Raw genomic sequence first — 25,510 nt, forward strand, 5'->3', positions numbered from 1 at the left:
CCACAAGTATCGTACACTGCCGCCTGCCGAGGCCCCTGAAGCAAGAATTGTGTGAGGACTAAGGAAGAGGGCACAAAATCCACTTTCTTTCCTCTTCTATTTCTTTTACAGAAAGACTCTTTGTTTTTGTCATTCTATGCACGAGCTAAGCAGATTACAGTAAAGAGAAATGGGGCAGGCCCAGGTATCTAGGAGATGGGAGAGAATTTGCATTCCAATTGTGGAACACATCAAAAGGCTATTCTTCCTGCCTCCACTGCAAGGTACAGTTCAGTTTGGGGACTGTTTAAACAAGACCATACCCCTTCCTTCAAATTCTAGCTGGGGAAGGCTCTCACGATGACCCAGGGAACCCTGGAAGGAAAAGGCAACAGCAGTGGGCACCCAGCTGTATTTGACAGTTGAAAACTGTTTATGTTATTTCTGTATTTTAGGCTGTCCCTGTTTTCAAAAAAGAAGAAACGCTGTAAGCTGATTAACAAACTTGGCTATATCAAATGGTGACTTTTGGTAAAATAATGCCCTTAACATACCCAACATGCACACACACACCATACAGTGATTGCATGACTTCACTTGTGGAAAATGTTGTATGTTTATTTTTGACAAACAGGATGGAAAATGGGGCTGCTGCTAAATGGTTCCCGTGCCCTCCACCTCCACCCCCCAGATGGTTCTGTCCAAGATGTTTCAGGGAGAGAGTACCTCCTTAAACACCCCGAATCCCATGGAGGGCCTCACCCTTCATTTGCCCACCCCACCAAGAAGTACTCTGAGGACTTCCCTTGTGATCCAGTGGTTGGGACTTTGTGGGTTCGGTCTGTGGTTGGGGAGCTGGGATCCTGCATGCATGCCCTTCAGCCAGGAAAGGAAGGCATGGAGCGGAAGCAATATTGCAACAAATTCAATACAGAATTTAAAAAAAAAAAAAGAAAAAGAATCTTTCTGCATGCTTTAATTCCAGCTTGCTCTTTATTTTTTTTTTTTCTTTTCCTTTTAAAAACCATAGACTTCCGACAGAGACTTCCACTGAGAGGAAAGCATTCTCTATTGGTCTGGAATAAACCTGAAAACCCTCTCCACCTCAGCTCCCCTTCACCACACACACTGAAACCCAGCTCCAGAGCTCGTCTGCACTGTCCCATTTCTGCCCCTTCCAGCAGACTTATTTCATAAAAACGTCAGCTATTAAGTTAACATTATTTAAGGGGGTTTGGGTTTTAGTTCCTGAATGCAACCTAAGCTGGAAGGGGAAAGGCCAGCCATGAAGGCCCGGCTGTATAAAACCTGATCCACAGAGGTACTAAATCAATAACCTGGCTGTGGGCTCCCCGCGCTCCTCTATTTATCACTGCAGCACCGATAAGGATCTGATTTAGAGTGAACCCTACTGAGGGTCCAAGTCCGGCGCAAGCTGTAATGTGATCTGCGGGGGAGGGCTGATAACCCGAAACAATGTGAAGAAACCCTGTCAGATAAATAAAACAAACTGTTTGTCCATTAAATAGCGCTGTCAGAAAGAGGCTGGGGAAGCCAAGCAGAGCTAAGTTCCATTCTTTTATGGAGACACAAAGCCAGGAACACCTGAGGCAAGCTGGGAAAATAACCTCACTCAGAAATAAATGGAGAGGGTGCTGGGGAAAGGGAGGCAGTGATCGGATTTAGCGAGGTCGCTATTATCTTTGATCTCGGGCAAATTCTGTACCCTCCCTGGAGCCTGGCCACGTCATCTGTGAAACAGGACCCATCGGGCCTGGTGTTGCCCACCTCACTGGGTGGTGGATGTGATCCTATGGATGAATTACATAAAATGCGTTCTGAAGAAGAAGGAAGTGACTCGGGAAGCTCAGAAATGCAGATGCCTACAGAGGATGAACTGGTTACAGAAGTGCTTGAACCAGAGAAGGAAGGTGAAAGCCTTCTTCGCCTCCAGGGCAAGAGCGACTCAGCGTCGTCAACATGGTGGCACAGACACCCAGGCCACTGCCACCAAGTCTTCCAGTTCTCTGCCAAAGAAGCGCAAGATACGGATTTTAATGGGAAATAAGAATTTGAAGTGTTCACAGCGACAGTTAAGAAATTTTTAGAATTCTGTGTCCTTAGTTTAAAAGTCCTTTGTGTAAAGTAATTAGCCTCCAACTAATAAAAATAAATGGAAAAAATAAAAAATAAAAGTCCTTTGTATGTAGTTGAAAAACTATGGGCTAGATGTGACTGTGGTCTTTGACCTCTGGACTAGGGCAAGGTGGGGTTTTTCATGATTCCCAACATTGCTCCTATACTTCATGCCACACGGAACTTGGGGACATGCAGGAAGCAGAAACAGCAGTGTCTGTCCTCAAATCCACTGAGAGAGCTCACCTGTGTATCAGTGCCTTCAACTTTGAAACGTCCTTCTGCTGGATCTATATACCACCCCTCACTGAGTACTGCACAGATTCTTCAGATAACAAAGATTCTCTCCCACTGGATATATTATGATTTAACTGTCTCCCGAGCTTTTCATTCCTAGAGAACTTTGGCCCTGTCTCCTGTCAGTATTTTTCAACAGAAGCATTGATGGCATTTTGCTCAGACACTAAATGTCAATGGCTCCCTGGCCACCAACCACAAGGCTTAGGACAACCAAAAAAATGCCCCTTCACTTTAAAAACAAGATGCAAAACCACCCTCTGCTCTTTCGCAGTTGCGGAAACCAGAGTCCCATTCTGGTTCTTGAAGAAGACCACAGATGGTCAATGTAACCCGGTCTCTGAGGTGGGCTTCTCAAACCAGCCCAGAGAGTCTTTACTCTGTGAGTCCTAGGCTTCTTAGAATAATACAGAGCAAGCCAGCAGACAGGAAACAAGGGTTTTCTGGAGAGAAGTTTGTGGCTTTGATTTCAACTCCAGGTTCTGAGTCACCAATGTTATTTCTTAAACAAGCAGGATCCCGGGCATCATTCTGGCAGGCCTGAGGCTATAGCCCAGGGATATTTATTTTTATAGACAACTTCACTGCTGAATCACTGGGCTTCCCTGATGGCTCAGATGGTAAAGAATCTGCCTGCAATTTGGGAGACCTGGGTTCAATACTTGGGTTGGGAAGATCCCCTGGAGAAGGGAATGGCAACCCACTCCAGTATACTTGCCTGGAGAATTCCATGGACAGAGGACTGGAATTCTCTGTATCCTGGTGGGCTACAGTCCCTGCGGTCGCAAAGAGTAGGACGCGACTGAGCGACTTTCACTTCACTCACTCACTGGTGAATCTAGACCATTTGGAGAGCTACTGCTTTAATCAAAGCATTAATACTTCCTTGTCTTTCTCAGACTTACTTGTTTTACAGAATCACTTGGAAAGCTTTACAAAATATGGCTCTTTAGGAACCAGTCTGGGAGTTTGGCTATTGGATCAAATTTTTACATAACACTTGGGAGTATGGAGCTCTTGTGTCTTTGCTATGTTTGTGGCGAGGTTGATCTGTTTATCCCCACATTATAGATAGCAAAACTGACACCCAGAAATGGAAAATGACCATCGTGCCCAAGGTTAGAATAAGATTCAAATGTCTTTCTCTTTCTCCTAGGGTGTTACCGTCACCTTTTCCTGCAGAATCTAAGGCCAACATGCTGCAGTCAAGCTGTTCTTTGTCGGATAAAATTAATTTTCTGAAGCAGTGGTCATGGGGTATCTCTTTGTACCAAACTATATTTTCTCTTGAATTTTCTGTTTGTTATTGAGTAATTCTCTTTGCCCATCAGGCAGGAAGTAGTTTCTGTGCTTCCTTGGCTTTGAGGTGATTTCTGGCAGAGCCAAGAAATCCAAAATCTCAGGCTCATTGTGTAGCCAACGGCATGAAGATCAAGGGATTCCTCAAATCATGGAGGTAGTTCTTAGAGACTAAGGGAGGAGTAGGTGGAGGTTCAGCATCAAAATTAAAATGATGAAAAATGCAGATAGTGTGAAATATTTTGCTTACCCAAGTCTTTAGACCCAGAGTCAGATAGGCAGTCTTTCATTGTGATATAAATGAGCTATTGGCATCTTCAATTTGAACCATTTCAGAAGAAGTTAGTCTTGTACTAAAGAGATAAAATTAAATACATTAAATAAATAATGTATAAAATTAAATACATTAAATAAAATGATTTTTTATTTTCGGGATTCCTTAAGTGAAAAAAAAAAAATTTATGTTCATTTAAGTGAATATACACAAGACCTAAAGAAGGTTAAGAGAAAATAAAAAAGGAATATATTGGTCCATAGGAATGGGAAATCCAGGGATACAAATGATTTTAGTAAGTAAGTGAAGTCGTTCATTCGTGTCCGACTCTTTGCGACCCCACGGACTGTAGCCTATCAGGCTCCTCCATCTATGGGATTTTCCAGGCAAGAATACTAGAGTGGGTTGCCATTTTCTTCTCCAGGAGATCTTCCCCACCCAGGGATCCAACCCGGGTCTTCCGCATTGTAGACAGACGCTTTACCATCTGAGCCACCAGGGAAATCACAAATGATTTTAGTCACACCTTAATCCAGAGCATCAAATCGTGTTATCAGGGGTCTCCTTGTCTCTCTCTTTCTCCATCTCTGCATTGGCTTCACTGCTATGGTGTCCCTCTGTCTACTGGACCATATCCTCCCAGACTAGCAATTCTAATGCAACCAGCACTTATTCTCATTGTTTTTCCTTGAAACGTAGGCCAGGTCCATCATAAGGAACAAGGTACAGAGAGAACATACTATTTGGCCAGCCTTGGGTCATATGTATATCCTGGATCCAGGAAGGTGGGGGTCTATCTATCTAATCTACATAGACAGACAATGGAGATATGCTGATTCCCAAAAGAAAAAGAGAGAGAGAGAGGGAAAAAAAACAAAACAAAACAAACCAGGACTGTTAAAGAAAAAAGGGGAATTGATCCTGGTCAAGAATGAACAACAGATGTTTCCTACAAAGGGAGACAAGATGGATGTAGGGAAAGGAACCAAGTCCATTTTCTTCTTTTCTGTCTCACATTAGCATTCATTAAATAAAAGTAAGAAGTCAAAACAGTGAAACAAACACCCATTGAGAATAAAACCAAAGAAAGGGCCCTTCTCTAGTAATAAAAAAATTCTAACTTGATATGTTTTTGAGAAGGCTTTTTTTTTTTCTTTCTTTCTTAAGGAACTACAGTAACTCAGCTTGGCTAATAAAGTGTTTGTCTAGTACATTATGGAAGTCTTTCAGGAGACTATTGAATCAATTAGAATGATTTGTAATTAGCACACCAACCTAATGACAGGGTGTCTCTAAATTGCTTGAAAAGAGTTTGCTCCCTTAAAGGAATTGTATGTCCCCCTTATGAACTTATTTATACTAGTAATATGCTTATTAGCCTCTTAAAATTTTTCCAGAAAATAATTTATGTTCAGATTCTATGTGAAATATCAGAAATTCTGAATTAAGTGATTTTGAACAACTGGAAAGTTACTAGATTAATTAGAATGATTCCCCACCCTCCCCTAGAAAATTATTCACAAATGCCTGTGGAACAGACCATCACAAACAAGCACTTTTTGAAAATTCTGATTGATATGAAGAAGCCATGTCTGATCCCAAAGCTTAAGAATGTTCACAAATATAAAACAGTGTTAAAAGGGCCGTATACTTTTTTCAAAAGTTTTACAAGTAAGATTGGGAATGAGCCGAACTGTTTTATAAGTTCCCCAGACTTGAATGGGCAAATACTCATTCATGTGGTACAATTTTAGTTTTTCAAATTTCTAGAACTCAATTTGAGAACAGGGCCAACCCACAGACATATGGCATTTTGGTCAACAACAGAGGTTCTGAAATCAGGCAAAATCGGGGTTCATATTCCAACTCCTTCCTTACTACAGCTATGGAATCTTAGGCAATTTACTTCCTCTTTCTCAGCTTCTACTTTGTCAGGAAAATGGAGATGATGGTCACAATAGCTTTGGTGAGGTTAAATAAAATAAATATATCTTGCATACAGTGACCCCATATTGGTTGTATTAATAGGAAGACTCCCGGGTTAACAATGTTTCAATCCTGGGAAATTAATCCATTTTCATCTTATTCTAGTGAATAACCTGGATGGTATAGAAGGATGTCTATGATAGGCTAGAGCAAAGGTTGGACAACATAGAATGTTTGATAGTAGAAGTGCAATTTCAGGCAAATGTTTGCAGCACCTCTTCAGAGAAAGCAATGTTCATGCATTTGCTCATTCACTGTCTTATTCCATAGATATTAATGCCTACAGATATTAATTTGAGCCTCTATTGTATGTTGGGCATTGGGCTAAATATTGGCAATACGATGGAGGATAAAACCCATAAAGTAGCCATAAACTCTCAGAAATTTAACAACTTTGTTTAATTTCGACTTGTCATCATTTTTCTAGAGCAATAAAACCTGTGATATTTTGTCATATCCACCCAGCCCAGAATAGAGTATAAAACGGCTTCCCACCTTGTGATCATTGTTCAAAAAGCTTATACATGCAATGTGCTTAATGCAGGGCTTTCTCACAATGCAAGAAACAGCTCAATATGTGTAATGGTTTCAACTGCTACTACAATGATCACTTTCTGGTTTTTAAACATTTTTTTAAGCACTGTGGTGGTGTTGGAAAAGTTCAACAGAGTTGGGCTTAGATCTAGGTCTATTTTATAACAGCTGATGATCTTAGGCAAATGACATAACCTGAGCTTCACTTTCCTCATCTATAAAATTAGTCTTTTTCAGGGCCTTCTCATAGAGCGAGTGAGATATTGCATAGTATAGGTAAGAAGTATAGGTAAGAGTAAGATATTGCATAGTATAGGAAATATTGTAAGTGCTCAGTAGTGGCCATTATCATCAGAGTTAAGTAAAACTTACATTATCATTTTAAGTTGATACAGTATTTTCAGATAGATATTCTCATTTAATGCTCAGAACAGGCTGTGAGGGAAGGTCTTTAACATCATTGTCATCAGTATCATTATCAGGACTATTTATAAAATAAGGAGGGGTTCCGTGATTTGCCCAAGAGCACAGAGCACATAAGTGGTCAATTCAGTGCTTTGTCCTAGAAAGCATCACTGGATTTACCAGCAATTTTCAAAGTGATCTTTTTCACCTGGAGAGTACACTTTTTAGTTGCACCAGGAAGTCAACAATGACCAGGACAGGTCTGAACTGGCTCTTCTGGATGCATATTTTGGTGGGGAGAATAAAATTGAAGAACCGGGGATTGTGAAGAACCCATGCCTCTCTCCAGGGACAGTGCCCCTGCTCAGCCAGTTGCTTCCTTCACCGTTTGACTGATCCTCCAAGATTCTTTCAGTCTGGCTTCCAACAGCATTTAAACCATAGCCATGCTAAGATACCCTACCAATGCAGGCAACATAAGAGACAAGGATTTGATCCCTGGGTCAGGAAGATCCCCTGGAGAAGGGCATGGCAACCTAACTCTAGTATTCTTGCCTGGAGAATCTCATGGACCGAGGGGCCTGGCAGGCCACAGTCCAAAGGGTTGCAAAGAGTCAGACATGACTGAAGTGACTTAGCAGGCATGCACACATGCTAACATATCTTCATTAAAATACTGATTGAAAAAATGCTGTTTTTGGAGAAAATTCCCTGAAATGGCTGGGGAAACAATCACCTTCCCCCATACCTCTGGCCAAGCTTCTGGGGAATGTGAGTCCAGCCTTGGTACAGATTCTGATTTTCAAGAAGAAAAGAGCTGATAATCTGGATTTTGATGTGAAACGAGGCTTCCCTGAGATCAGAGGTAAAGAATGCACCTGCAATAGAGAAAGCTCAAGAGATGTGGGTTCAATCCCTGGGTTGGGAAGATCTCCTGGAGGAGGGCATGGCAACCCACTCCAATATTCTTGCTTGGAGAATTCCATGGACAGAGGAGCCTGGCAGGCTACAGTCCATGAGGTCCAGCGACTGAGCACACCCATATTTTAAAATATTGCCTCAAAACGAAACCAAAACTATTGACTATTGACTGGATGAGGTTTGAGGATTTCTATTTGTAATCTCATCTGTAACCAGGGTTCTGGTTCATTTTAGAGGTTAGGGAAGTGGCTTTTAGAAGAATGGATTTACCAGAAGAAGAAGGCCAGGGGGACAGTTTCCTATGGCTGGATTCTAGACCCTAGACTGTAGACTCGGGGTTGGAAAGAGTGCAAAGTGGTGAGTCTGGTGATGCAGACAGGGTCTAGATCATGGTTTCTGTGAAGACCAGTGGGGTGCGGCTGACCCAGTGAGTGTATTAAAAACATGGTGTGGTGATGGGAATTGACTGGAAGGGGCAAGAAAGTAGTTGACAGGCCTCATAAGAAGCTATGGCAGTCATTCCAGCACATGCTTCTTCTGAGTCTCATCCTGATGGTGCCAACTCTGTACCAAGCCCAGGTAATTTTCTCCTGCATTTTACTAGGTTAAAGATGACTATCCTTCCACTAAGGACATAAAGGAAGATTTCTGGCTGCTTTCACAGCCTCTGACACCTCTTACCTACTCTGGTCCCCTTTCGGTTCTAATTTACTTTTCTCTCTAATTCTTTTCCCCTTGTCTTTTCTTTTTACACCTAAATGCCAAATTTTCAACTGTCATGGAATAAGAATTAGGAACATGCTACATTAAAAAAAAAGAGCTTATCTGTAAATCAAACCTTCTGGCAAACACGAGGGTGTAGGTACGGAGTGTCATTTTCTTTTATATCTACCTAAGGAAACATTTTTTCCCCCTTTCTTACTGCTGACATATTTTTTGAGAAATGCAGCCCTCGGGTTGTTGTTCTACACTCTTTGAAGTCACTGTGAATTGAATAAATTTGACGTTTGATGGCAAACTGCCATGAGAATTTAAATAACTTGTGAGAGAGGATACTATTATTTTTTACCTGTCATTTTGGATTCCTCAAGGCCATCCCATGGGATGGTGGAGGCAAGTATTGGTTAACAGGGACTGTCCCTTAAAGTAGGGTCTCACACTTCCGAGTCTCACATAAAATCCATGGGGTCTCAGACAATTCTCATCCTAGAATCAAAACTTCAAGGTCATCACGTTGACTTGATGTCTTTGAAAGTAAGGGAATTGGGATACATTAAGGAAAGTGATGAAGAAACTGCCTTTAATTGATTTCCGCAAAGCAATTCTTTATTATAATGTAAAATGTGCCCTATTTAGAGGGGTTATTCAGAGGGCAGTTGAGTCTTTGTTGACTATATTGTGAAGTTATTATTTTTTCTTTTAAAACTGCCCTCCATTTTCTTTCCCCCTTCTTTGCCCTTGCTTCCTGCTTTGGAAAACTGAACAGACCTTGACCTTAAACAAGGCTAAAGGCTAAAACGTGTGTGTACGGCTGGGAGGTGGGGAGACTCAACTTTGGATCGGCCATTTCCTGTGGTGCTGGTGACGCCTGTCTGCTTGGGGCATGACACATTTTTCTGGTGAATCAAGACTTGCAACTGGTCCCTTTGCCACGCACCGACTTTTTTGCGTTGTCTTTTTTTTTTTCTAAGATGGTAAATAAATCATTTCTTTCAGATTGGCTAAAAAATGGGCCGTGCTCTTTCGCAGCCAAAGTCTTCCAGCTAATTCTGCGTTTGCACTATAAACTATACCAGTCAAGTGTACATTCACGTTGAGATCTGGGCCAGATTTATGCCCCTGAGAAAATCCTATTTTTGCATGATTTAGACAAAAAAATGTGTCTGAACAGCGTTACCCAGCCTAATTTATATGAAACTGGGATTCTGCCACCTGGGGTTTCGGGTCTGCTCTGTGAGACATGTCTGGTATGTGACTAAAAGACCAAGCAAGGAGGAGGCGGCAGAGGGGGACCCGAGCCCACTTGAAAGGGAGGCGGCCATCCCCGCCAAGTGAATGGGGCGTGCCCAACCAGCTGGGGAGAGAGGCCTCCTCATTGTGCTTTTATTATGGGCCCTTGTGTACAACCAGAAAGGCGGCCCCCTCCCCAAGGCACGCTTGGTTGCTACGATCTGTTCCTGGGGGGTTGTGAGCATCCCAAATGGCAGCCCCTTCCTCGCCAGACAGGCATGGGTTGCTCAATTACCAATGCCTCCAGCATCCTGATACCCCATCCTTCCGGGTCCCACCTGCATCCAAGTGAGTGTGAGAAGGAGGACAAGACTGAGGAACTGTCTGTCGCCAGAACTTAGGGACTCTCTGTAGGCTGATTCACTGCTCACTGGAGGGATATCGCTGGTCTCTTGCTTAGCAGGAGATGCCTGTGGAATTTTGGTTTTGCCTTGTTTCTAACTGTCAAAGTCCTCTTCTAAGGTTCTGGGTGTCTTTAATTGCTGTTCTCAGGAGCCAATCTTTATGACATGGAGGCTGAAACCTTGCCCGACCCACATATCTTATATCTTTTGGGGGCCCCACCAAAGCGTCTGCTTTATGCCAAGCACTGTTGTGTGGATACAATGCTGGGGATCAGCTATAGGGGTAAGCAAGACAGATATGATTCTGATTCCAAAGGGGCTTACAGTCTAGTGGGAAAGGGAAATATGAATCTAATTATCACAAAAGAAATATGTAACTCAAGGGCAAAGCACAGTCTGTAATGGGGATGATTCAATGGGTGGTCACACAGGGGGCCATGGAGGGGATGTTTAAAGAGGGGTATCTTGATCAGGGCACTGAGGGCTGAACAGAAGCCCAAAACACCACTCCTAGGAGGAATCAGGGATGGCCCTAGGTCAGGAGGGCTACCACATGACCAGAGAGAGTCAATGACTTGCCCGAGGACACTCAGCAAATTAGGATCAGGGACACAGCCAAACCCTCTGAGCACTCAAGGATGTGCTTAGCCGTGAGGCTCTGCAGGCAAGTCACTGATCCCAATACCCAACTTTTCCCACTTAATAGCTCATAACTTGATCTTTTTGAGTCTTCATTTCATTATCTATGGAGTGTCAGTGATAAGAGCTGTTTCCATAGAAGGATGTTTTTAGACATAATTAAAAGAAGTATGCAATGAGTTTGATCATAATTTTTGTTGTTTAGACACTAAGTTGTGTCCTACTTTTTTGCAACCCCATGGACTGTAGCATGCCAGGCTCCTCTGTCCATGGGATTTCCCAGCAAGAATACTGGAGTGGGTTGAAATTTCCTTCTCCAGGGGATCTTCCCGACCCAGGTATTGAACCAAAATCTTCTGCTTGGCAGGCGGATTCTTTACCACCTGGGAAGCCCCTTGATCATAATACATGTTAGCTATTTTTGTTCTTTATCCTATTTGGTCTTTCAAAGCAACTCTATTAGATTGAAAGATAAAGTATCTCCTCATATCCATCCCCAAATCTTTTATTTTTAACAAAGAGCCACAAAAGTTGCCCTATCAGGCAGACATACATTCATTCAAAATATTTACCTACTGAGTTCTTTATAAGGGGAAGGCATCATTTAAGGTGGTAGAAAAGAGAAAAGACATGGGAAATACGGTCCCTGAATTCAAGGGTGGATTACCTGATTGAGGTGTCCCCAGGTTTCGGAGAATCAGATGTGAGGGCTGGTAGCACCCTGACATGCCACACGGGGTGCCTCCCCATTTCACAGCTGGGGAAGCTGAGGCCCGGGTCAGGTGGCTGAAATCAGCACTCTGGTCCCGGGTCAGGTTTCCAGCTTGGCCTCCCAAGGATACCAGCTGGAGTCCTTTTGGACTGTGAATCTGTTTCAAGTCAGTCTCCGCTGAACTGCCCCAGCAGAGCAGCCAAGAGATACTGGCTATTTCAGGATCAGGTAAAACTGTATTAGTTCATATAAGACAGCAGTATAGGGGAGCTGGCCGGTGGGCTCTGGTTTTCTTTTTGAGCATTTCTAAGCCCTTCCCAATCCCCTCCTTCTAATCCCATGGCGCCCCAGCCTGGGTGCAAGCCTCCTCAGAATGTGGTGGGTTTCTGGACTTACCAAATCACAAGTTGAACTTACATAATATAAGATGATGCGTGTCTTAATCTCTTAATGGGGCATGAGGCAAAGGCAGGCTGCTTTGGTAACATCCTAGAAAACTCATTTCTTTAACAAAACAAACAACCATTTAGAGATACCAGTTCTGGTTCTCCACAGCCAGGCTGGACTTTTAGCTGATGGCTTAGGGGTATTTCCCGCCTTTCCTTGGGCTAAGGTTGTTCATTTCCTAACGGCATAATAAACAACAGTTTATTCCTATTTCTTTTACAAATGAATTTTCAGAGACTGGCCTGAGGAGGAGCTGCCCTGGACCGAGGTGGTGAGGGGAGAGGGTCAGCTGACAAGGGGACAGGGTCCCAGCCTGAAGTTCCTCTCAAGTCCCCATTTGGGTACGGCCCAGAGGCAAGGACAGTGTTTGGGGAACTGGCTCAAATCACAGAAAGCTGACTTCCCAGCCTGGATGCCCAGTTCTGCTCGTAGCCTTGTTTATCGGCAATTACCCTGAAAGTCCTTCCTGTAATTAACCCCAGCTTCGCGGACACTGCTATTTGCACATCACTTCCCTCCCAAACACCGCCTCTTTGCCATTATTCCCTGGAAAGATGAGTCACTGAAGGAGATGGCTTATCTCAGTTTTAACTAGTTTTGTCTCTCAGAGTCATTTGTTGATGATACACTTCCACCCAGGCACTCCCATCTCCCCTTTTTCAACTTCTCTTTTTTAAAATAACATTTTCTTCCTTTCTGCTTTTACATTTCTTCCTCTCCCTCCCATAGCCTTTCATGCATTCAGGATGTAAGAGAGCCAGCATCAAAGCCCAGAGCCCTGCCGAATCCTCCTCCCCTTTCTCTGTCTGATCATTGACTCATAACCACAGAACGTCCCAGGCGCAGGATGGAGGGGAGGGAGGGCTGAATAAGCAAGGACCACGGTCTGCAGCTCCAGAGGAGACAAAAGTAGAGGATTTGTTCAACAGGGCTTTTTTTTCTTTCCTCCTTTGGGGATAATTGTTTAGGACAATCTGAACTGACCTAGTCCAAGGAGGGGAGGAGGGGAAAGCCAGCCATCCCCTCACTCCCACCCCCACCCCCACCCCCATCAAATGGTAACTCCAACCAAGTGAGACTCATCTGGTCAGCCTCCAAATCCCAAGGTCAGACCAGTCCTGGGCGCCACCAAGAGTTTTGATCATATTATTTAATTTTAATTCAATTGAACATACATGGATCGATCGCTTACCATGTGCTGGGCATTGAGCTGACAGGTGACAGCCATGGGCTTAGACACCATGGAAGTTAAGTCCCCGTCCTTCAAAACAGAATGTGCGGGCCAAAGACAGCCCTGAGCAATCCCTCCCCACCACCTCCCCCCCGCCCCACCCGGTTCCTCCCTCCCCTTCTGTCTCCATTAAGCTTGAATGGGCATCACATCTGTTTCTTTTCTTGCTGGAAAGCAAGAGGCAAAGACCCTAAAATGGGGACAGACCAGCACACACCTGGGTGGTCTTTAAATTAGAAAAAGTTTTAGCCAGAGTTCTTCATTTGGGTCTGCAGTCTCATACTTTTGATGGCTCTCTGCCCCTGTAGGGTGGGAGAAATGGGGTCAGGGTTGGGGGGACCTGGGTTGAGTATCACTGGGGTCCTTCCTTCTCCTGTTTTCTCAAGCTCACACCTATTCCTTCCCACTCTGTGTTCAGCCCCGATTCCTCACTGAGCAGACCCAGCATGCTCTGGGGCCCTAACAATGCTAGGGCAGAGGCAGGGGGCGTTGAGGGGAAGTGAAGAAGTAGCCGTTTTAATTTCAGTGTTCCTGTATAGTGGCGGTCTTCTTGTTTATGTTAGGGTTTGGTATCATGTTATTTTAAGCAGAAGATCTGGGACCAGACTGCCTGGATTGCAGTCTGTTCCATAGTTGTGTGGTCCTGGAAACTGTGCCTCAGTTTCCTCTTCTGTAAAATGGGCATGAGAAGCATCCTGGCTTCATTGGGTTATTGTGAGGAACAGTGAGTTACTGCTCAGCAGTAAAGAATCTGTCAGCAGTAAAGAATGCAGGAGCCACAGGAGATATGGTTTCAATCCCTGGGTCAGGAAGATTCCCCTGGAGGAGGAAATGACAACTCATTCGAGTATTCTTGCCTAGAGAATTCCATGGACAAAGACTGGTGGGCTATAGTCCATGGGGTCGCACAGAACTGGACATGACTGAAGCAACTTAGCGTGCACGCAAGAAGTAAGATGCCCGGGGTCAGTCACTCTCCCAGAGTCACTAGGTTTCAGGATGCTTTTAAGGTATAGATCTTTCATCACCACAGAAATACATCTGATATCAGGCTTTCTTGGAGTAGTGTTGATGGATGAGTATCTCAAGAGGGGACATGTTTATGACGAAATTTTTTAGTGGATCATCTAAAATTCAAACTAATTTAACTGGATATCCTATATTTTTATTTACTAAATCTGAAAGCCCTTACCTGGAGGTTTTCCTCACTGATGACCAAAAGGTTAGCTAGCTGTTCTGCATCTTGATCATGGACAGAGGTCTCCTGGGCTTCTGGAACTGGTCTTTCTCAGGAACAATCCAAAGCTCCAGAGCAGAAAACTTAGAACACAAGTCTCCTTGTCATCTCTTACATAGATAGTGGGAGTCATTTCAAAGTAATTGTCCACAAAGTAATTGTCTTCTTAGATGTCTTCCATCTAAGAGGATGGAAGAATATGCCTTCTGAAAGTTTTTTTTTCCCCCTGTGTGTGTGTGTGTGTGTGTGTGTGTTAGGAAAGCAAGGGCCATAGAAGTGACACAATTGCGATAATAGCTCTGTACATCTGGGCTGTGTTGATGGGTCCTACGAACCATGTGATGTATAGCATATATGTCTTTCATTTTTGTATAATCATATAGAATGTTGAATTGTTTGGTACAATTGCCTGAAGCTTTCCAAGTTTCTTTGGCATTGTTAACTTTTTCTGAGTTACTGAAGGTTCTATTTCATTCATGAGTGGGTGAGATCAAGTAGAGCAAGAATTGTGTATGAGCATAGTAGTGTGTTTGCATATTCAGGTTTGCTAAGGGAACCATCAAGTGAGCCTGGCTAGGCTTTTGTGATTATTATAAGAAGTTTGGCTGACAAAAACTATTAGGATTGCTTACAATCATGAATAAAAAGTAACATTACTTTCTTAAAGGCAGTTTATTAAGAGTGTCCATTTTACAGAAAATGCTTGTCACTGAGTCAAGTCATTATTCATGTGTAATGTCAAGGAGTGAAGCCTGAGTAAGGAAGCTGTTTAGAAAATGTGTGTAAGGGTGTGTGTGTGTGTCTCTTTTTTTTTCTTTCTTTTTTTCTCCAAAGAGAGTGATAAGAAAAGTTATTTAGTCTCTAGTCAAAACAGTGGTGTAATTCAGATCCTAATATTTATAGAGGCAAATTAGTTAATGCACCAGCATACTAATGGGATAGACACCAATCTGATGGTGCCAGGGTAGGGGGTGGGGGGCAGAGATATTTCTCTAGGAGTTGCTTAACAGAGACTCAAGGAGGGGTCCTCAGGGCAGAGCAGCCCCTTGGTTACTAATTTGAGGAAGAAGTTTCTTTAGGTTCTTAGTGTTCTCTAAATGTTTTATTTATTTATTGATCTCTGTCATTTGCAAAGCTGTGAAGAAATCTAATTTCCTATTTGCTACATCAATAAGTTCTCATCCAAGTCCCCCCAGTAAATAAGTAGATACATAAATAAACGCATGAAGTCATCATTTCTTAATTAGATCCTAGAAGCTATTTTACCAAAATTAAAATTCCAATTTCTGTTTAGAGTTGCTAGATGCTCTTCCAGCCACGGAGAGCTGGATTCTTTCTAAAGCAAGAATGAACTGTTGGCTGGTGAATTCTCCAGGCTCTTTGAAGAGAGCAAGTGACTAAGTCGCAGGCATAGTTTGTGGAATGGCAGGAAATCAGTGACAAACTCTGGGAGATTAAAGAAACTGGGGTTTAAGAGTTAAAAAGGAAGCCACTTTTGGACAGAAACTGTTTGCAACACATGTGCAGCAATCCTGGGCCAACAATAATACAATTTACATTCATCCTTATACCTGCAAGAAAAGTTACTCTGTTTTCCTGCACTAATGGGATTGAGAATGTACCCTATTACAAATCATAAATAGTTTGACTTTAAAATATCATCTTTCCTTCCATCTAACTTTATGTAGTACTTTGGGTCTAACTCTTGGGAGTAAGTCACTCTGGTTCAGCTTCTAGGCGTTGCATGAATCACCTGCAGCACAGGTTGCCTACATCCCATTTTAAGATGTTTTACTTAATTACTAGGACGACAAGATGAGATCTCCCTCAGTCCACAAGACATGGTTACCTGCTAGCTTGTCCTTTTCTCTCCTACCCAGGAGGGCCCATCCTTTTTCTTCTCAAATCCTACTTAATTTTTGCATTTCCTGATTTTTATCTTGGGAAAACAAAAGCCAGCTGCAATCAGTTAAGGCAACAGCTGAAGGATGCTTGGCAGGTAGAAACCTTGCAGGTTTCAGCCTCCGATTGTGAGAAATGAAATGCAGCGTGTCGGGTTGCAGTGACTTAGACACCTCCTGGCTCTTTCTCTTCTGCCTACACACACACACACACACACACACACGCATGAACGTCCCTTTTCTCGCCTCTTGCCCAGCATCCCCCTCACTTCCTACAGCTGTATTTCTAATCAGCAGAAGATACATCTTGCTTGGAGCCAACCCTCCTTTTCTCTGCACATTCTTAACCTCCTATCTTATGCATGGATCACTGGTTAGCTTAGAAATGCGCAGACACAAAGGAGAAGCTGACATTCGAGGTCTGACGGCCATAATGGCTGTTTATAAGCCTAATCCATCACGTTTAGTGGACACCTCCATTTTTGTCCCTCTGAAAAGGTATAAATAATAAAATGGGATAGCTCCAGCTCGGAGGTGCCTTGGTAAATATTTTAACTATTTACAAGATTGCACCAATAACAAAAGAGGCATCTGTACCATCCACTGAGGGGGCCCCAAGTCATTAAAAGAGACCCAGATGGTTCCTACCATTCAACCAACAATAACATTTCTTGATGGCAGAGCTTTTGTGACATGGTTTACATTTTTTTTTTTTTCCATATCACATTGGGATATTCTGAACCCGTCTCTTTTTCTTCACTGCCCCCAGCAACCTTTCTAAAGAAAATCTCCCTAAATAGGCTTTCCCTCCGAAAAGAATGAGGCCGCGGAGAAACATGGCAAATGTATGGTTCAAAGCCCGATTCAGAGAAAAGTCTGAACAATTATAAACCAAGCCTTCTCCACGTCCAAATATTGACATGGGCCCACTCATTCTGTGGGTAAACACCCCCTGGAGCCCCGGATGTGCCGTGCCATCCCGGTCTCTGTCTTATTTCATCTGAATTTACCCTTTCCTGCCAGGCCTAAAGAGAGCGCAAGGCGGGGGAGGACGGGGAACCTTCAGGATAACTTTGAAAGTTAAAGGTATTTCTTCTTTGCAGACCTTAGGCCTGACTATGAGCGAGGGGTGGCAGAGGAACTGTGAGGACAGCATGAAGCTCTTGGAATCATTCAGCAACTAAGAATCCATGTTTGCTTTGGGTCTGAACAGAGTGGGTTGAATCTGCAGTATATAGCTGCTTAGTAACTGTTGCAAACTTTGGTTCTGAGTCAATGTTTTAGTTACACAGAGATGGCAAAGAGAGATCAGGAGAGCAGGGTGACTGAGGCTCCAGGTTCTGGAGTCAGAGTAAACTTGCTGATTTTTTTTTTAATTGAAGTATAGTTGATTTATAATATCATGTTAGTTTTAGGTATATAACTTAGTGATTCAGTTTTATGTATATATTATGTGTGTATATATATGTATATGTGTGTGTATATATATATATTCTTCAGATTCTCTTCCCTTGTAGGTTATTACAAAACTCTGAGTAGAGTTCCCTGTGCTATACAGTAGGTCCTTGTGGGTTATATATTATGTAATGTGTATATGTTAATCCTAACCTCCTAATTGGAGTCTCAGTTCTGAGATGACTGTGTGAATTACAGGAGATAATACATTTGGAGCAGGGGCCCAGCACTCAATAAAGGTGACTATAATTAATCCTGACAAACCTATCTCAGAAAGATCAAATCTTTAGAAACTAGGAGATAAGGCAAACTGCAATTTCTGTTTATGCTTCCTGAAAACAGCATTGACATTTGAAGTTTCTTTGTTGGGGGTTAGGGAGGGGGACAAAAAATAAAACCACGTGACCCCTCTCCAGGTCTTTGAGAAGCCTAAATTTTCATTTCTTTTCCAAAGGCTCTATTTAATTTTGGAGCTCCCGCTTTCCAAATTTGGTCAATAAAATTAACAGCCTCCTTTTGAGTAGAATATCACACCTCCAAATGAGCTCAAGCTGGCGCTGGGATTGTCCTGCGGAATGTGAGATTTACATTTCACAGCTCCTGGCCAAGTAATGAATGAATCAGAGCTCGTAAACAAATGATCCTCGCTCCCCTTGTTCTGTGGCCCCCAATGTGGGGTGTGTGCTGCAAAGAAAAATATTTATCCTGTTTGTGTGGCGCTGGGTTCCCTGAATGGCCCACCAATAAAACAACATCATAAAGGGCATTTCACAGCTGAGCTTGAGATTTAATAAACAGATGCAAACAGAAGGCCTTGGAGGTCAACAATTAAAAATAAACCAGCCCAAGGTTCTCCTTGGAATTCCCCTTCTCTATAAAGTCAAGAGGACCAGGCCCCCACAGCTGCACCAGGGGCAGCTAAGGGGTGGGAAAGGTTTCCCAACCCCAGGGAGCTCAGGTACCTGTTCTCAGTGATCATTCCAACAAGTCCCTTTCTAGCAAAAGAGGACGGCTTTGGTAACTGATGAAACACAACTCATGGACCCAAAGTAGCTGGAAAATGGTACAGTAACCTTGATTGACAACAAATGCTGCATGTCAATTTCTCTATGTTCTGTGATGAAGACATTAAATATTAGAGCCAATGATTTGAAACACTAGTGAATCAAACTAGTTGGTTTTGAAATGGGTTCTATACTTAAATTTGAAAGTGTGTGTGTGTGACACTGGCAAAAATAAACGAAGTCACTGAATCAAGGCTGGACAGTTGACCAGTTACCATCCAATACCACTTTCCCCCTGGCCCTCTGATCACTGCTCGGATCCAGACCGCCAGCACGGGCACCCCTGTCAGCGGCATCTTATTCCACTTTCCCGGAGCCACCTCTTGCTCCTCCACCATCTCTCCTTGCCTCACTTTTCTCTGAAGTTGCAAAGGTGGATAAGAGTAGTACCTGGCTGTTGGCTGAAAGTGTTGGTTGAAGATTCAGTGAGGTTATCCTCCCAAAGCTCTTAAGACAGATTTTCTAAACAGCAAGGACTCAAAACTGCTAGCTCTTTTGAATAGTATCTGTATAGTCTTTGAGGCTCACCCTTTCTCCGGGATAGGAGAATTCCACTGTGGCAGGTCACACTCACCTATTTTGAGAAGGTGTTGAAGGCTGGTATGCCCCCCATACTGACACCCTCATCCTCAGAAAATCCCAAATGCCTTCACAGCTAATGCCTCCTCACTCCTCCCCACATTCCTCTGCTGATAAGAGGGGAAATGAAGGATCGGTTTAAAGATAACCATTTGCTATAGGGGCAGACCTCCCATGAGGACCCATCTGCATCTGGCAGGCAGCAGGGAGTCCTGTATCAAGTAGCCAACCACACAGAACTCTTCTCCAGAGCTATCTTGGCCATCCTCCTTGTGAATGGTCACCCTGATGGGTCTGATTTATGCATGTAGAAGCTTCCTAGACTTATTTTCCTCACACCAGGGGGATAGGGAAATGAGTTTAAGTACATGGTTTTCGGGTGGGTTTCCCAAATGTACCAGGGGGCTCCCACACTGTCTTGTGGCTCATCTTTGGGAATTTGGCTGTTTTCTGGTTATTGGGACCCTCTTCCCTTCAAATTAGTTACTTTGGAATTAAGTAGACTTAAGTACAAGTCCCTCCCCTGCTTTTTTCCCTCCCTTTTAAAGAAAAAGTATCCTCTCTTAAAGAGATGGGAATACCAGACCACCTCACGTGCCTCCTGAGAAATCTGTTTGCGGGTCAAGAAGCAACAGTTAGAACTGGACATGGAACAACAGACTGGTTCCAAATTGGGAAAGGAGTACGTCAAAGCTGTATATTGTCACCCTGCTTATTTAACTTCTATGCAGAGTACATCATGCAAAATGCTGGGCTGGATGAAGCACAAGCTGGAATCAAGATTGCTGGGAGAAATATCAATAACCTCAGATATGCAGATGACACCACCCTTATGGCAGAAAGTGAAGAGGAACTAAAGAGCCTCTTGATGAAAGTGAAAGAGAAGAGTGAAAAAGTTGACTTAAAATTCAACATTCAGGAAACTAAGATCATGGTATCTGGTCCCATTACTCAGTGGCAAATAGATGGGGAAACATCGGAAACATTGACAGACTTTATTTTCCTGGACTCCAAAATCACTGCAGATGGTGACTGCAGCCATGAAATTAAAAGACACTTGCTCCTTGGAAGGAAAGCTATGTCCAACCTAAACAGCATATTAAAAAGCAGAGATATTACTTTGCCAACAAAGTTCCATCTAGTCAAAGCTATGGTCTTTTCAGTAGTCATATATGGATGTGAGAGTTGGACCATAAAGAAAGCTGAGCGCCAAAGAATTGATGCTTTTGAACTGTGGTGTTGGAGAAGACTCTTGAGAGTTGCTTGGACAGCAAAGAGCTGAAACCAGTCAATCCTAAAGGAAATCAGTCCTGAATATTCATTGGAAGGACTGATGCTGAAGCTGAAGCTCAATACTTTGGCCACCTGATGCAAAGAACTGACTCATTGGAAAAAACCCTGATGCTGGAAAAGATTGAAGGCAGGAGGTGAAGGGGATGACAGAGGATGAGATGGTTGGATGGCATTACCAACTCGATGGACATGAGCCTGAGCAAGCTCTGAGAGTTGGTGATGAACAGGGAAGCCTGGAGTGCTGCAGTCCATGGGGTCGCAAAGAATAGGACACGACTGAGAGATTGAACTGAAAGAAATAGGAAAGTACGAGAAATGTTGTTAGTGAACACAATTCAGAATTAGTCCATCCCTTTTCTTGATATCAAAGGCATATTTTCTTCTTCTGCAATTATGTATTAATCTTTTTAAAGAAGATCCTCTCTTAGGCACTTTCTCATCCACTTCTCAGTACAAGCCTGGTGGAGGGCTACTATCAACTTGCTGTCACAAAAAAAAAAAAAAAGAAAAGTGGGTCTTCAGAGTTGATATAGCCCCCCTCCCAGTCACATCATTTTTAAGTAACAAAATTGGATATTTTTAATGCGTAATTACTATTTTTTCATTGTTATTTAGAACTGAACTTAAAAAGAAACTATAGTGAAATATAGCATTCATACAGGAAAATATTTAAGCTATCAATGCATAGTTTAACAAGTAATCACAAGAGAGCTGCCAGAGTGACTATAATCCAGGTCAGGATTGAGAATTTCCAGCTCCTCTTTTGTCCCTTTCTGATCAGGATACTCAGAACAGATAGAGCCACTATTTCAACCTTTCTGATAATCATTTTCTTCCTTTATCTTATGGTTTTATCATCTACATGAGTATTGATAAGCAATATGATTTTCTTAAGAAAGACCCTGATGCTGGGAAAGATTGAAGGTAGGGGGAGAAGGGGACAACAGAGGATGAGGTGTTTGGATGGCATCACCAACTCGATGGACATGAGTTTGAGCAAGCTCCAGGAGTTGGTGATGGACAGGGAAGTCTGACATGCAGCAGTCCATGGGGTCGCAAAGAGTCTGACACTGAGCGACTGAAATTAACTGAACTGAACTGAAGTAATACAAGCTGCTAGAGGTAATACCTGTAAGCTTATGCATTTTCCTGCCAAAAATAATCATTTTAACTCAGATTTATCAAATAGGAAAATCTGAGTTCTTTTGATTGTACTGGGTCTTAATTTTTTTTTTTTTTTTTTTTTTCTTTTTTAAAGTAACTTCAGTGGAAGATGTCATGTAGAGTTAGAAACCAGACTCTTAGATTATGGATCTAAATGTGAAAATCCCCCTATGGTTGCTATGAGCTTTCTCTGTATCATTTTGTTTGTTTTTTCGTCTTATTTTACAGTTGAAAACTTCAGCTCTGTTTTTCTGTTTACTGGGAATACTTCCAGTGCATGACATTCTTTTTATTTGTTTTACTTTCTGAGTCCTTTAGCAAAAATTAGGGAATGGTCATACAGGAAAGATATCCAGATATCCAGATCAGTACTTATTCTGGATCAACTTGTTTCCAGGGCTCTCAAACTGATGACCTTTAGGACAAAATTAATCCATAGATATGTTTTATTTAGCCTACAGACTTAAATTTTTTTTTTTTTTCAGTCAACACGAGAAAGAAAACAGGGATTTCATCCCAACAAATAGATTTGAAAGCTTTCTAGAACCATCAGAATATGGTTGGGCCTGTACTGCTGCATTTGAACATTTAATAAAGCAGAGAAGCGGTTGTCCTCTTTGGAGGGACACACAGTCTGTAACTTGCCCTAGTCCCCACTATTCCCTATTACTCTCCCAAACTGAGACTGGGTATGGGTTGCCATTTATAACAGCCCTTGTGATACTGTTTTCTAGGGATGGAGAAATATTTCTCTGCATCCCTGTCTAACAAAGATGGAAAAATAGATGAGACTGAGAGATCTAATTTATTTTTCTAGCATATTCAATGACAAATGTACAATAAGATCTTGTTATTCAGTCCTTTCTTCCAAAGCTTCAATGACTCCGTGTTATCTGTTAAATAAAGTCCAAATGCCTTAGCTCGGTATTCAATTAATTTACAGTCTCCATTCAAACCTCCTTAAGAGTGACATCTCCTATATGTGTGTGTGTCTTAGTTTCTAGAAACCCTATATAAACCTAAACTTCTGGTCTGGATTCCACTGCTCATTCCACATTGTCTTATTTTGACTCATGTTGTTCTCTCCTTCTGAATTGTTTTTGTCCATCTTTGTTAAATGCCATTTAGCTCCAGTCCCTTCTGTTAAAATCCTGTTCAGCTGCTAAATTTTAAACTAAATGATTCTTCTTCTGTGATGCTTTCTCTGGGCCCCCCTGTCAGTGTTAATCATCTGTGATCTTTTGGATCTTCATCTAGGCATTGTCATTTCAAAACAGTCTTTTTCTGTCTTGACTTGTTTTATATGATCATGCATAAAACTATAGCTAAATTGATTGACTACTTACTCCATGTGGGGCACTGTGCTGTGCTGCATGTTTCATATGTGGCTCATTAAATCTCATAGCTGTTCCATGAGATTGCTGTGCTTGTTATCCCCACTTTATGGATGAGCAGACCGAGACAGAGAATACTGAGGTCACAGCCTTGTTAGTGATGCAGTTAGGATAGCCAGCCTGGCATTTTTTTCTTTAGACCCCTTGTACCTAAGCATAGGCAAAATTGTCTCTCTAAACCTCTACTAACAGATAATCAGATAGGAATTGCATATCTTTTCTTTCTTTTCCCCAGATCATCCTAGCACAATGCTTTAAACACAATAAGCATACAAAGAATGTTGAATGGATGAAGAATCAGTGGCATAAAAAACGATGCTTATTTGCCTACCATCACCCTTTCCTCCTGAGAAATTGTACGACTTTACCCCTCCAATGTTTCTTGACTGTTTGAAAGTGGGCATCTGAAACAACGAAGCCAACCATGGTTCTCTAATCTCCTGGTAACACTGGGAAGCCCCAGGATTGGACAAGTGGTAAGGGACAAGTCAGTCAGCACCCTTCTCTGGGACTTTTCAGTCTATAGCCAAGAAACACCAGCAGTCTGTCATCAGTGGTGAAAGCTGTGGGGGATCTTGATGACCATGCTTCCTTCCATGCTGAAGAAGTCAAGCTGATAGTGAAAATTAAAAGAGCAGGCAAGAAAATCTGGAATGTAAAACACTGAGAGATTCTGAATAGCATTCAAAGCACTATCTGTTATCATTATTATTGTTGTTCCTAAATTAAGGCTCCATCTTTAACTTTCACCAAGTTTGGAAGGTCAACCTTTCCTGGAATCCATGAGCCATTATATTCTATTTTGTGACTAACTTAGCTTGAATTGCATTTCTGTCACTTCCAAAACAGCACTGATGTTTCTAGGCAGAAGTAGGATATGGACACAGACATAAAGGAGACACATTGTATGTTTATAAGCCTACAGTGGCATAATGCTCATATGTTGAAACCTGAAACACTTGCTGTCAATGAACTTGCAAATAAGAGTCATTTCTTATTCACTTCTGTTTACTCAGCACCTGGCCTTATGACTGGCACAGAAGATGATTTCATAAAAGTTTGTTGAACAAATAAATGGAATACTCAGAATTATGGAATGTTAGCAACGGGCAACGAGGGCATAGAAAGGGAAACTAAAAATTCTGCTAGGATGAGGAACTGTAGAAGGTTTGGGAAACCAGGGGTGGGGGTTGGATGGGAGGATGTATTTGAGCTGTCTTGAAGGATGTGTAGGTGTGAAGTGGGTAGAAAAAGAAGGCAGGATAGGAGTCCAGAGGCAAATGCATATGTAAATGTGGGAGGCATAAAAGGGCATGGTGAGTTCTGGAAACCAGAGTAGTTCTATAATGTTGGATTAGGGTATTAGAGAAGGCTGGGAGAAGAGGCTGGTGAGATAGACTGGGCTGAGTAATGCAAATAGAGAAGATTAAATATTTACATAAGCTCATTAGTGATACTGTGCGCGTGTGACAAGTATGATTTAGTTTAAACCTCCAAGGTTTAAATACTCTAAGTGCAACTGTGTCTTTTTGAAATTGATTACATGACATTAATAGGCTCTTTCTCAGCTTCAGTGGTGATCATATTCATGATTTACTCCCATCTCTCATCCCTGGGGTCAGGAACAGTCCATCCTGACCTCCATCCTTCCTTTTACACCTTCCTTAGGAACTAAGCATTAACTGCTAGAAACCTCCTGGTTTTTGTCCTCTAAAAAGGTAAGCAATTTTGCTTCCAAAGTTTTAACAGGCACATTCTTCTTATTATGAGGAATAGTAAATAAAAGGATTCTGTGTCACAAAGTTATTTTCTTGATCCTCTGCATCATCCATTAAATACAATTCAACAAGAATTATTTAAGAACTTGTAAGGTGCCCTATGGACTTCCCAGGTGGTTCAGTGGTAAAGACTCAGCCTGCCAAGCAGGAGACATGAGGTTGATCCCTGGATCGGGAAGATCCCCTGGAGAAGGAAATGGCAACCCAGTCCAGTACTCTTTCCTGAGAAATTCCACGGACATAGGAGCCTGGTGGGCTACAGTCTATGGGGTTGGAGAGAGTTGTCAGCCTCTCTCCCACACATCTTCACATTTGACCTTGGACAGGATCACCTAACCTGTTTCAGCCAATGAGATCGGATCAGACAAGAGGTAGTAGAAACAGAATGGGTGTGTGTGGTTGAGAATATACACTTGTAGATCCACCATCAC

This window comes from Dama dama, chromosome 4 (genome assembly GCF_033118175.1).
Source record: "Dama dama isolate Ldn47 chromosome 4, ASM3311817v1, whole genome shotgun sequence".
Classification (NCBI taxonomy): Eukaryota; Metazoa; Chordata; class Mammalia; order Artiodactyla; family Cervidae; genus Dama; species Dama dama.